At 36.3% G+C, this 14,580-nt stretch overlaps 1 protein-coding gene and 1 long non-coding RNA gene across 19 annotated transcripts in view; one reads left to right on the forward strand and one right to left on the reverse strand.

The window, feature by feature from the left end:
- Positions 1–432: 432 nt before the first annotated feature.
- On the reverse strand, positions 433–4,827 carry LOC106027544 (uncharacterized). The gene is made up of 3 exons (XR_001201132.3): positions 4,714–4,827; positions 3,712–3,822; positions 433–1,991 (listed from the first exon to the last, which is right to left on the reverse strand). It is a non-coding gene; the product is annotated as an uncharacterized LOC106027544 (long non-coding RNA).
- Positions 4,828–4,883: 56 nt separating this feature from the next.
- The window catches only part of Nek1 (NIMA related kinase 1), a 165,796-nt gene continuing 156,099 nt past the window's right edge, over positions 4,884–14,580 (forward strand). For 16 of the 18 annotated variants that reach the window (XM_063234759.1, XM_063234764.1, XM_063234766.1 and 13 more), the window contains exons 1-3: positions 4,884–5,042; positions 5,345–5,469; positions 13,029–13,071. The gene's annotated coding sequence lies outside the window, so the exon portion shown is untranslated. Of the gene's footprint in view, positions 5,043–5,344; positions 5,470–13,028; positions 13,072–13,903; positions 13,961–14,580 lie in introns of all 18 variants that reach the window. The other 2 variants (XM_063234760.1, XM_063234761.1) reach the window with 2 other exon arrangements.

The raw sequence follows: 14,580 nt of genomic DNA on the forward strand, positions 1-14,580 counted from the left end.
TATCTTGTTATAACAGATGCCACAAATGAATGGTTTGAAACAAATGAGTTCTGAAGGGCAAAGCCTGTCATAGGTCTCATTGGTTTAAAGTCAGTGTTGGGCTATTTTCTTTTAGGGACTTTGAGATAATCTTTTTAGGGCCTTATTTTTTGACTCATTACTCTGTCCTCCCATCTCCAAAGCAGCAATGGCAGGGTGAATCCTGATATATAATTATAACATGATGGATATTGACTTTTCAGAGATTTAAGGTGCATGAACATCTTTAAGGGACTATTATCCTGCATACGAAAGCATACTATATTCATCTTCTGTCTTAGTATGTATTGCACAAAGTGCTCAGTATACAGGAAATATTTATATTGAAAGACAGTGTTTGTTCTTTAAACAAAAAATGTTGCTAGAACTAAATTTAGGTAGTATTAACAAAAACTTTTAACAATATTCAAATTCGATTTACTCCTCCTCCACCATCCAACCTTAATACCTCAAGGAAAGGAAAAAGAAGATGAACTTATAGTGGTAAAAGTTTAGCAATTTCATCCAGGTCTAGAATAACTTTGTATTCCTGTTTTCATTTGAGTCCTGTGATATGGCACACAATTTTCCAATTTCATGTGATTTTTTTTTTTTTACAAATCCCTGCCTGACCTTTCGAGAGAGCTGATAGATTCTGAACTAATTTAGCCAATCACATTCTCAAAACAATCCCACAAAGTGGTCCCTTCCTCATGTCCTGCACAAGTAAAGGCTCAGTGTTTTATTTCATATTTTGCTATTTTTCTCAGTGTTTCATTTTACTCTTCTACATATAGATCCTGATCTCTCTATTTAGTTAACTGACTCTTCTTTGAGCTCTTGAGGGTAACCCAATCCAGAAAGCCTGAAACAGAAGAACTAACTAGATAGTATTTTATCTTCGTATACTGAACTAGGTCTATCAGATAAAATTCATTAAACTGCTACTGTTTAAATCCCAGGTATAGATGTAGTGTGATCAGAACATACAGTGAATGCTTTAAAATTTTATTATAGTAAAAGACACATTGGAATTAATCCCCCCTCAAAATATTCCCTCTTCCTTTGAATATAATTTTTCTATCATGCTTGCCACTTTCTGATGCAGTACTGGAAGTTTTCTTTCATGTCTTTAAGAACTGTGATAAATACAGTGAATGCTGCTGCCAATACAGGGAAAGGCAGGCTTGTTTGTAAAAACATACAGTGTGCCCTCATGCACCTTATTCACTGGATCTGGCACCATGTGACTTTGCTCTTTCTCCAAATCAAAATGAACATAACAGGTATATATATGTTCAGGACATACAGGCATCCTCAACAGCACAACTAAAGACATTCATAAAAGGACTCCTATTCAGAACTACTTCAGAAAGTAGCAAAACCAGTGGGATGGATCTGTTCAAAGGAAGGGAAAGTGTTTTGATGAGAATTTGTAGCAATATATCCTTTAATACACTTTTAAAACATTTTTAATTCACCATATTTTTTATTATACCTCATCTTTTTGGCAAGATAGAAAACCAAAGTAATTGACAGAATTGACCATGTGCGAATTTTATAAATCTGTATGACTAAATTATTATAAAACAGTAAGTGACTGGCAGAAAACATTTGTTCCATAATATGATAGATGGTTAATTTCCATGTGTAAGTGATAACCCCTACAAACATAAAACGATAATCTTCTAGGAAAGGACCAAAGGATTTGAAAGGTAATTATAGGAGGAAATTAAAATTTTCTACAAAATTAGAGAAAATGCTGTGGAAATGGGAACTTTTGGTACAACACTATTGAGAGTGTGATTTATTATGCTGCTTGAAAGTAACCCAGTGTATTAGTTACCTTCCTCACTGGAACCAAATACCCGAAGCCTAAAGTTAAAGGAGGAAAGGTTTATTTGGCTTACAGTATATAGAGGTTTCACTCCATAATTGCTGGTCCCAAGGCAGGATGGCATGGCAAAGGGACACTGCAGAAGAGAAGCAGTAGCAGCAGTCAGCATCAAGCTACAAGCAGCCAAAGCAGCAGCTTTCTGCCCCTTTTATATTCTGTCTGGATTACCTGGTTTAGGGTAGGTGCTGAACCAATCAGTGGGCTAATTTAGTATCACATGCCCTTAAGCCCTGTGACCCAATCCTAGCATTGCACAATGAATCAGTCACACACTTCAGATTCAGCCTCCTCTGAAAACCCCCCACCTATGACTGCATGAGAGTTTAGGGGGACATCTAAACACCAGTATTACACCCAAGATGTGGCAGATTCTTTCCAAACATGATTGTGATTGACTTTGATCTTGTAAATTTTGTCTATGAACCTTATTTTGTCTATAGATATGATAAAAACAATGCCACACTTTTTCTTAACCTAGCCTTTAAAAGGAGAGGCAATTTCCATGTCTTAAAGTATGAATGTACTGAGACTATGACATTGTAAGCAGTCCAAATCAGTGATATTTAGAGACTACAGAGCAACACTGAAGCTCTAGATGTGTGAGTGAAGCCTCTTGGACTGCCTGGTCCAGCACAGTTGCTAGCTCAATGGAGTTAAGTGAATTATTGCAGTTGAAATCATGTGGAACCAAAAAACCATTTAGCAGAACCCTCCTGGACTTCTCACAAAATTATGAAAAATGATAAATTAGTGTTGTTTTAAGTTGCTAAGTTTTAGAATGGTTTGTTACATAACGATAGATATCCAAAGCATGTGAGGACTTATTAAAGTAAAAAATGAATACTTTTGACACAGTAAATCTACTGTGAATCTATCCCTTAGAAATCTGTACCTTAGAAACAACAATGCCATTGGAAAGAATCTGAGTTTACCGGATGGGGACTGGCTGAACAGATTTGGATACCACCATGTCTTGGCATGTTAATGTCATTGATGCGAATTAATTGATCTCTGGAGAGATGTTTATGATACACTGTTAAATAAAAATTGCTGGTTGTAAAACATTGTGTGTACTATGACCCCATTTAAAGGTTTAAAACTATTTACATATTTGTTTTTAGAAACTAAGAGAAAAATGTAGGTGATTTCGGTAAAACTGTTACTGTCAATTTCACAGAGGAATGTACACAGAGGTGAACTCTGAGGCTGGAGAAGACTCTTTTGCATATGCTTATGGGCTGTTTTAAGGAAAGCATCAAAATCTGCATTTGCTTGGAAGAAAACTCAAAAAAAATATTTAAAGAAAAAGAATAAAAGTCAAAAAGATTACTATTTTAAAAACATTAGACTGTATAATGGTATATAAACCAAAAAGGGAAATCATCAGATAATTCTCTAAATTTTAGTAGAGTCACCTGCTTTACTCAACAATATATCAAGGACATTTTTCTGTGTCAATAAAAATAGATACTGCTCACCCTCTGTCATGGCTTTAGAGTGTTAAATTATTTGACTATATTGTAATTTATTTAATCAATACCTTATCGTTAAACATTTACATTGTTTCTAGTTTTTCCTAGATATGAACACTAGTAGTTATCGTTGTGTATACATCATGGACTACTGGTCCTAGAATTGAAACTGCTGAGTTGAAAGATATGCAGACTACCCACACAGACTGCAACCATTTATATTCCCACCAATAGTTTATAATAGGATCCTAAAGAATTATTATCTAAGGACATATCTGAATAGCCATTCCCCTTGTAAGCAGAAAAAGAAATTTATCTGATTACCAATTGGCATTGTTTTCATACTTTTCTGTATAAATGGATGTGGGCGGAACTAGAGTTATTGTGCATTCAGATACCAAATTCCTTCTAACTGGCAGCGGGAGAGATCTCAGCCTAGAAATGAAAGGAATATGGAGAATAACTTTAGTAGCTTCATGGAGATTGAAGGTATAAACTAAAGCAAATTTTCTCCAAGGTGCCCTTTTAGGTGACTTGCAGTGCCATCTTCTGGCAAAGAAATAAAACACTTCCAATTTCCGCTCTAGGCATAAACTGTTAAGTACCACAAAACAAGATTGGCATGACAACCCAGAGAAGGCTGTGTGTGTGTGTGTGTGTGTGAGTGAGTGAGACAGAGACGAGAGAGAGGAGAGAGAAGGGGGGGGGGAGAGAGAGAGAGGAGAGAGAGAAAAGAGACAGAGAAAGGGAAATAGGGCATGGAAAAAAGGAGGTGGATTTCTTTGAAGCAAAAATCTGAAATGTTCGACTTCTGAAACATTTCTTTTTTGGCAATTTCTAGTTTTTTCCACCGTAGCTATATACAACGTGAAAAAATAGGCACGATGCTACAGAACAACCAAGATATACTTCATGTTACGCTCCTTCAGCTTCAGATTTGAACTGGACAGTACCTTGAGGTTCCTTTACATAAGGCAAACCAACAGCTTAGTAGTCTAGTAGTAGAGATACTTGAGGTAACACTAGTGTTTCACTTTGGGAGAATCTATGTATCTTTGCAAGTCCTGACATGCAGAATATACATACACTTGGAATATACATACACATTATCAAACCCTTATCATACAATTTATACACAGTAGGTGTAAAGACATCGAAAATCACATTACTGTGTTTGCTTTTTAAAATGTCAAATCTTGCAAACGCTCCCTTGCTTTATTCGTCCAAAATAAATCTGGAAAAGGATTTTTAAAATTATTTTAAACGTGGTATCATTAAGCAGTCAGATCTCAAGGTTTAAAATCCCCTTCTTTGTATAATACGTACAGGAAAATGTTATTACACTTTTACTGATGAATCCTCCCCCTGATCTCTGCCTTCCCTTGCGCTCTTCATCTTCTTTCACAGCTTCTGTCCTCACTCCAGGAGCCCAAACTCCCGCTCCGCCCCCGCCCACCTCCGCCACGCGCCGGCTCCCGCGCGCTGACGTCACACGTCCGCGCCGGGGACGCGCTGGCCACTCCCCTTTCATCTGCACTCGCCCCAGGGTTTTGGGCACTAGGCTGTGCTGTCTGTGTCTTGAAGTCGTGAATAGTTGTTCCCCTGTTCCGGATTCTAAAGCCACTGTTGCCAGGCAGGAGGAGAGTGGCACTCAGGTAGTCTCGCAATCCCAAATGCTGCCCGTCCCCACCCCAAGGCCACTGGGGACGACCTCTGTGAGGGTGCAGAGACGGTAACCGGGACACTCCCCCTGCTGCCGCCCGCGGTTTCCAAGGGGGTCAGAAACCAGTTTGTCATCTCCAGGCAGTGTGGGTTTGTCTTCTGGGCGTTGGGCGAGGCTGGAAAGAGTCCAGCCTGAGGTTAGCCAGAGACGGGTGGCAGGAGTGGGAGTCTGTTGCTCCCTTTCAGTCTGGGCTCTGAGCTGTTGCTATTTACACAGGCTTGGTTTGTCTTTCAGGATGTCATTTTCAAAATGTAGGATGATGGCTCTGCCTTGTTAAGTCCAACAGGAAGACTACCACTTCTAGACTGATGCTGATTGGTCGCCACCGTTATTTCTGCTAACGTCCTTGTGTCACTGAGGTGAGTTAAACTTAGGAAGCAATGGCATGCAAAATAGTAAAATCATACTGGAAATGAGACCTGTATAGATTTGTTTGTTAGAGATTGCATGGATACTCACCTTAAGTGTATAGAAAATACTTTCATCTTACTAAAACGTTATTTGTCTAAAAAACTATTTCAAAGAAATCCTTGGGCATTTTTAAACACTAGGGAAAAGTGAATTTAAAATAATAATAGAAATCTTTGCATGGATAAGCATAAATTGTTTCGCTGCCTCTATCCTAAATTATCTATATTTTGATTAAGAAGAGATAATGAATAGAGTTATCCGGTTGCATTTATCTGTTTTCCTGATCTGACAGTTTTCATTTACAACGTAGCAAAAGTTATATCTTAAGAATTCATCATAACTTTTTTCCTTTTTGAGGGTAATGGTGGTGCTGGGATTGAACTCAGGGCGGCATGCATGCTAGACAAGTGCTGTATCACCAGGGTATCTTCCTGCCCTGATAACAGTTTTATACAAACTTTTCAGAACTGTGTAATAAAATTTGCTCCAAGAAGCAGAACATTTCTTTCACTACCAGGGCAAATTATACGGAAATATTTATGAAGGATTAAAAGTAGTATCTTATTTAAGCTAATAATGGCCTTTTCTTATGATGCAACAAATTGTAGAGATGAATGGAGGGGAACCAAATATGAAGAGAAGTGGTTCTTTGTTCCTGATTTAGATTTGTCTGGTGTTAGAGGATCTCCAGATTGATTTCATTTAAAATTGTCTATTCTGTTTTGTGGGAAAACAGGTTTTTGCACAGTAAAAGTCACTGTCAGGTATTTTGTAAAGGTTGTAGAACTTACCGGCAGTTCTTTTGAGGTCATGTTAATAATACATTGGCATTGTATTCCAAGTAAATTTTCCTCTGTCTACCCTTGTGCCTTCTTGTCCAAGTCATGAACATGACACCTTTTCATGAATATAAAGTCCTTATTTGCATTTTGACAGTTTGCACTACAGAACCTCTTAAGTGCTGTTTCAATAGACCTATAGAGAAGAAAACCAAATAATCCCATTTTTGTTTTCTGATTCTTTGAGTAATTATAAGTAAAGAAGATAAACTCAACCTCTCTCACATTTCAAATTGGTATTTATTGTTTTAGATAATTTATATATATGAACTGTGATTGTAAATAGTACCAAAAAACTTCTGTCGCCATCCCTTTACTAATGTTTCAAGACAACCTGTGTATCACATATCTAGAATAGCTAATGAGGGCTGAATGCCTATCAGTATGTGTTCCAGATGGAGGAGGATATGGCTTTTCATTCATGTTCTGTAACATTTTTCATGTGTGGTATAATTTTATTATATCAAACATTTCTTACTTGTGACTTTAAAGAAATTGTTAGTAAAACAGAAGGAAAGATACCTGATTTGGCTAAGACTGAGATAGTTTTTTTTCTGGAACAAAACACAGAAAACTTGATGCCATAGGAAAACTTTAAATGTCAAGGTGGGCAGTTTGGAAACAGAAAACTGTTCAATGATTTAAGTAAAATAAATTGTTTTAGCCTGTGTTCCTAATACTTCTATTAATATTTTAATTGGTTTGTTTATTTATTTATTTTGAGACAGGATCTTGCTATGTACTTCAGGCTGTCCTTGAACTTGTTGTGTAATACAGCTGGAATTTTACCGGCTGCAATCCTCCTGCCACAGCCCCTTAAGTGATGGAAATACAAGCATGTGTCACCACACCAGGCTATTGTAGTATGGTGGTGTGTTTTGAATATATAATATATTTATATGATTCAAAATTCAAAAAGTGCAAGAGATTGAAAAAAACTTCTTCACTACTCATTTCCCTTCCAGCAATTAGTGTTACCAGTTTATTGTGTATCCTTCCAGAGGTATTTCAGAAGTACCTTGGTTCATGAACTTAATTTGTTCCATGATTCTGGAAAAGGTGGCCACATTTGTGTTTGTGCGGGAAAGATGTCTGCAGTTGTGTTTGTCACCTGATGTAGTTTACAAACAAAAAATTTTGACAGACACTTGTGTTTGCAAACCAAGTTGTTTGCAAACAAAGGTGTTCATGAACCAAGGTACCATTGTATTTACACATGCAATTATGGGTATATATGTCTACAAATACACACATGTATAAATAAATGTAAATATAGATACTGGCATATGTATTTGCTTTTATTTGTGTGTGTCCTCTTATCTAGAATCAGTTGTCTGTTGGCAACCGTGGTCCAAACTGTTAAGTGGGAAATTTTAGAAATTAACAATTCCTAAATTTTAAATTACATACCATTCTGAGTGGTATGATGAAATCTTAAGCTATTCTACTTGGGACATGAATCATCCCTTTGGGGCAGGGGATTTAGCTCAGCGGCATAAGTACCTGCTTTGCAAGCAAGCGGTCGTGAGTTTGATCCTTGGTACCGGTAAAAATGAAAAAAAGACAAAAAAAAAATGAATCATCCCTTTGTGCAGCATATTCACTCTCCAAATATTCTACCTTCCCATCACTTAGTAGCCCTATAGGTGGTCAGGTTGACTGTCACATTATAATAGTGTTCAGGTAATCCTTAGTTTACTTAATGGCCTGAAAGTGCAAGACAAGTGATACTTGTCATTTGGAAAATACAAAGAAAATCTGTAAAGTGCTTCTTCTTTTTCTTTCTTTTTTTTTTTTTTTTTTTGTCTTTTTCCTTTTTATCAGTACCGGGGATCGAACTCATGACTGCCTGCTTGCAAGGCAGGTGCTTATGCCGCTGAGCTAAATCCCCAGCCCCATAAAGTGTTTCTTTAAAAATGTAATAGTTGGGCCAGGAATCTAGCTCAGTGGCACAAGCACTAGCCTGTCAAGTGCAAGGTCCTGAGTTCAATTCTCAATACCAAAAAAAAGTAATAGTAAACCATATATCTTTAGAGAGATCACATAATTTTTTTACAATATATTGTTATAATCATTCTACTTTATTATTGTTAATGTCATACAATGCCAAATTTATAAATTAAACTTTATCATAGGTACTTAAATATAGGAGAAATGTCCCCATGGATAAGGGGAGGCTATTGTGTACCACATTTATTATTTTAATCCTTCAAAAAAATCTAGTACATAGAAATTAATCTGTTCCAATATAAATCCTTCTTTTATTTTTTATGGATATTTAAGCTTTGCCCTTAAAATTACTATGTTAGAAGATTAGTTTACACATATCATTTTCAATACATTTGGGGTTTTTTTGTTTTGATTTCTTTTGGGGAGGGGACTGAGCACTAAATTTAGAGCCTTAGCTTTGATTTATATCCCCAGTCCTTTTTATTTTGTCTCCCACCCCTTTTTAATTTTTTTATTTTGAAGTAGGGTTTTATTAAGTTGTTGAAATACCCAGGTGGGGTTCAAATTTGGGCTCCTTCTTATCCTCCCAGAGTGCTAGGATTACAGGCATTTGTCACCATGCGGAGCTACATTTGGAACTAGTTATAAAGTTAATTCCTAGAACTAGAATCACTGAATCAAAGTGTGTGTTTTGTTAGATATCACTAAATTGTTTTATTTAGTATTTGAGGCAGTTTAAACAGCTACCATATTGTTTCTTTAAATCCTCCAAAACAGTACAATAATAAAGTTCCTGAATTTTGCCATTCTGAGGTTGAAAATAATATCTCTTATACTGTTTTCTTATTGTAGAAGATTATAACATAAAATTACCTCTTTCACTAAAAAAATTCTGATTCTTTTAAATAGGAGATGCGGTACCTTGGCACATTTTAACACCATTTACATTCCTTTTTGTTGTCAATTATTTTTCTTGTGGTATTGAACCAGGACTTTCTTCACACTGAGCTATATCCCCAGCCTTTAATTTGTGTGTGTGTGTGTGTGTGTGTGTGTGTGTGTGTGTGTGTATGCTACAAATCAAACCTAGGATCTTGTGCTTGCCATGCAGGCACTGTGCCACTGAGCTATATCCCCAGCTTTTTTTTGAGACAGGGTCTCACTGTAATTCAGGTTGGCCTTGGATGCACTTTGTAGGCCAGAGCTGGCCTTGAACTCACATGGATCCTCCTGCCTCAGCCTCCTGAGTGCTGAAATTATAGACATCTGCCACCATGCCTGACTCTTAAAAGTTTTTTGATATCAAGTTTTGCTGAGTTACACAGTTAGCCATTTTGGGCTCAAACTTGCAATTATCCTGCCTCTGCCTCTCAGAATGTTGAGTGAGATTATAGGTATGGGCCACTGTGCCCAGCTTGTTAACTTTCAATTTTATGTTTTTTATTCATTTTTCTATTCAATTTTTTCTCTGAAAATACATTTTCATTAGCAAAAGGAACTTTTGTTGAAGTGAGGTAAAATTTTTTTTGAATTGTCATTTGAATTTGACTTATATTAATTTATGCTGTGCTGAATTTTTGTGAGGTCATATTAATGCCTCAAAGTTTCTTTTATGATTATAAAAATCATTCTATATTTTATCACTAGAAGGTTTGTTTTTGGGGTTTTTTTGCATTTGTATTTGAATGTTTCATCAACTTGAATATAGGTTGAGGTACATAAGGAAGTAGGTCTAGCCTTATCCCTCATGGCTGTTTGTTTTCTTTGACCTATTTATTTCAAAATCTATGTTTTTCCTACTAATTTACAAAGTCTCCCTGATTACTCACCGAGTTTTTAAAATTTTTGACTGCTGAACTTTCTATGATGTGATTATTTATCTCATAATTGTAGTAGATTTGTGATTTGTTAACAACTAAAACGAATTTGCTTTTGCTGTCCTTTTTCAATATTTCTTGGCTGCTTTTGTTTTTGCTTCTTCTTTACTTTTTCTTTGTTTTGTTTTTGTCTTTTTGAGACAGGGTCTCAGTAGGCAGTTGAAGCTGGCCTTGAATTTACCTTGTAGCCCAGGCTGGTCTCAAACTCAAACGATCCTCTTGCCTCAGCCTCCCAAGTGCTGAGATTATAGGCATATGCCACCATGCCTGGCTTTATTTTTTTGTTTTGTTTTGTTTTGTTTTGTGTTTTTTGTTTGAGATAGGGTCTCACTATGTAGCTCATACTGGACTGGACCTCACTACCTAGCTTGGGTTGTCTGGAACACATGATCCTCCTGCCTTAGATGTCCTGGTACTGAAATTATAGGCATGCCCCATTGTATCTTACGGGTCATGCTTTTTTTTTTGTATACATTTTAAAGTTGGCTTGTCTAATCACACCCATCTCCAATGCTTGTGTTTTTATTAGAGTAGCATTAAATTTAGAGATTAAGAATTAAAATCTTTATATTTTTCTTCTCTCTTTTCCTTTGTGTGTTCTCCACTCCCCTGTTCTTTTGTTGAATATTTTCTTTTGATCCATGTAATGGTTTGTGTCTGGCTGTCTCCCCGAAGCCTCATACAGGCATGGGAAAGGCTTCTAGAATTTGTGATTGATTCATAGTCCAATGCTGGCCTTATGAGTGAGTGTTAGGGTGGGTGGCCTACATACAATATAAGGAATAGAGCCTTATCTTGTGTTCTTCCTTTTTACTCTTGTTGCTTTTACTGTTTTCCACCACCAAGAACTGCTACCCCTCTGCTAGGCTACCCTGCATTGGAGCCAGCTGAGTATGGATTGAAACCTCCACAAACTGTGGGCTAAATAAACCTTTCCTTCTTTAATTTTGGAGATGTCAGGTATTTTGTCCCAAAAATGAGACAAAACTAACCAAAACAGTCCATTTTCCAAGTTATTAATACTGTCTTTACTGGGTCCTATTTTCTATAATATCTATGAATAAGTTCTTAATTTCACATATTTTATATTTTCATTCTAGAATGTCCATTTAACTTCACACATATATTTAATTCTTTGTTAAAATTCTTCATCTTTAGAAATACGTCTTTTTTCCATCTTTGCTTTTTTCTAGTACATACTAATTATGGTAAAATATCCCATCTGATGACTTCATTTTTTAGTTATTTGTAAATCTTCTTGCTGTTTTTTTAGATGTTTCATAATTTTTAATTGGATGCTTGATGTAAATGAAAAGCCATAGAAGCTCTGAATCGTGTATCTTAAGAAAGCTGTTAATTTTGTTTTGTCAGGTTGATGGAGTATTGATGAATAACATTGATTGTCCTACTTTCAGGATTTGTTAGTCTGTTTTACTGTTTCCTCTGCATGCACAGCTTAGAAACAGGCTGACAAGAATGGAATCTATTTGCAGATTTCTGGGCTCTTATTCTTTTTCTTCCTCTTGAGGGCTTTGGTAGACCTAAACAATGAATGCTTTCTTCAGCCCCAAGACGGCTACTTTATGCTTGAGCTCCATTGTAGTGTGGAACAGTTTGGAAAATGTTTTCAGGAAAAAGCTGTGAATATAGGACCTACTCGCATTTTCCTTCCTCCCAATGATTATAGCCCTTCAATTTCTATCTGCTTTTATATATATTTAGTTAGGTCTTAAATCATTTTGAAAGTGGAATTGTCTGATATTAACTACACCATCATGATCAGAATAGATTCTCACCATTTTATTTTAAAGAGAACAAAATAAAACAATAATCAAACAGTATAAACACTAAGTTGATCAAACAGTATAAACACTAAGTTGTTTCTTTACTTCAGTAGCTGTCATTTCAGAAATTTCAAGTGTGTGATTTCTTTTTTTTTGTTTGTTTGTTTTGTTTTGTTTTGTATTTTTACCGGTACCAGGGATCGAACTCATGACCACACGCTTGCAAGGCAGGCACTTTTACCACTGAGCTAAATCCCCAGCCCCAAGTGTGTGATTTCTAATTTATTTTGTGTCTATGTGTCTTAGACTTGTTCTGGGTGGGTTGGGGGCCTGAGATTGCACCTTGCTCCTCCATCTTGACATTTTGCTGTTCTTCCAAATCAGTAGGTTGCACAGTCCCAGGTGCTTCCTGCACTGACTGCTTGTCACATGGTGTAGGGGCCTAGGCCAGGCACCTGGACTCCTCTGATCTGAGGTTACTGGAGTGACAGAGAGGACAGGGTGGTGGTCACTGATGCTCCCCCAATGGTATTGGGGCCCTGGGATGTGACCTCTTTTCCTTTAGGGTCACTGGGGGCATGGTTTCCTCTTGGGCCTATTTCAGTGGGCTCAATGGAGGGCATATCCCCCTCCCCTCTGGACCTGCAGCAGCAGGCTCACCAGGAACAAGAATTCCCCTCCTTTGGTGGCAGAGTTTTAGGGCAAGAGGCTTTTTGTCTGCTGCTTACCACACTGCCATCTTCCCACAAGTATCTCATTATTTCTTACATGAACTTTTGCTTAAACTTCCAAATCATAGGTGGTTTTTCCATTCTTACCTCTGCCTGCTATTGCCAGTATTCTGATTGGGAGCTGCAAAGGAGACTAATTATGTTGGACTGCTTTACAGGTTTTTTGCCATGTTTCTCTTATCATTCTTACTCTTTGTGGCTATAGTGCAATTCTAATCAGTGCTGAAGTTTCTGGTTGTCTAATTTGCTTACTCTTTTCCTCTTAAGATGTAGGCTGTTAGTAATGGTATTAGGATCTCATTATGTTTAAATTTTACTGTTTTTAGGAATAGAAATTGAAGCTCAGACAACTTGAAGATTATCTTTTTGGTATGTAGCTGGGTTTTTTTTTCTTGATTTTGAATTCATCACTTTTGGAAATCTCCAGTATGATAAGCCTGTGATTTTTGAATATCCAGAATATCAGATATGTATTGCAGGGATTAAATTAATGTAATTGTTAAAGACCTTAAGAATACTGTAGAACAAGCACCTGCCTGGCAAGCATGAGGTCGTGAGTTTGATTCCTGGTGGCCCCTCCCCAAAAAAGAATATTGTAGAGTCAAGTTGATATCCTGATTTCATTTGATGTTGGAAATTTTTACCTACTTTTAAAATTTAGTTCATTATAATAATCAACTCAGATCAGGTTTCTCATATTATTTCATTTACATACCATAATGATTTTAAATTTAGTTATTACCTCTTGTTTCAGTTGACTTGAAATTTTTTCTAGAATTATAATTCATTTGAAAAATCTCACAGCTATGAAATAAGGAGCTCAGTTAAACATGTTATAAACACTGAAAGTAACCTTTTTTTTTTCATGTTTTCTCTTTTACTTCCTCTCATCTATATTGATACAAAAAGAGGGGCTTGTCAGTTGCTGAAACTATACTGCAAGACTCTCATTGTTTGAAGTGTCTAGCTTCACAGTATTTGATAGCAGTTGGAGCCATCTTTCTTTAATACCAGGCTCAGTAGTTTCCCTTCTGTTTTACTTAGTCAGAACCGTAATACTTACCAGTGTGGTTGGCAGTACAGTGCAATACTGGAGACCTTTAGATCTTTCATCTTGTTACTGTAATCCCTAGAAAGGAATTGGCAGCTATATTTTCAGGTAGGGCCAAATTGACTAATTTTGTTTTTCTTCCATTGGCAGAAACTCACAGGATAATGAGGATTATGAAGTAATCTCATCATGTGGTTATTATTTAATGTAATTTACTTTATTAAATTTAGTTTCCTAGGATGAGTTTATCATTACTTTTTTTTCTAAGTAGCATGGAAATGTAATATATTGAGCTTTCAAGTACTAGAGAAATCATTAAATTTTGGCCAGTTCCCAGATAACCATTATTCTGCCAGTTGATGCAACTTGGGCTTAATATATTTGGAATGACTTTTCCTTTTTAACTCAGTGATGATGCTTTAGTGCTATAATAAATTTTTTCTTGTTTCCCTGAAAGTTGCTAAAAGCATTCTAGTTTCCTGTAGAAATTTTGAAATGGAGTATTGTTAGAGTGTTTTCTAAAATAGAAGAAAGCACTTTCCCATAAAATTTCATGAAGCGTAATTATCTCATTGATTTCATCAGAAGCCTTTAGTTTTGTAAGTCCAGAATATAAATTTTGTTATTTAAGGAGACTGACTCTTTTTTCCTTAGAAGCAAAATAAAATTAAACAAATTTAGTATTGATGGATGAAATGAGAATATCAGTTTATAAATTTATGATGAGAAATATGGTAAGCTGTCACAGAAATATTAAAACAGTTTCCTGGCCACTTATTTTCTCCTAGAAAGGAATCATACTTTGGAAACTTGCTTACTATGCATGG

The sequence above is a fragment of the Cavia porcellus genome, unplaced genomic scaffold (assembly GCF_034190915.1).
Source record: "Cavia porcellus strain 051 isolate PalLab524CR breed Dunkin Hartley unplaced genomic scaffold, mCavPor4.1 scaffold_24, whole genome shotgun sequence".
Taxonomy (NCBI): Eukaryota; Metazoa; Chordata; class Mammalia; order Rodentia; family Caviidae; genus Cavia; species Cavia porcellus.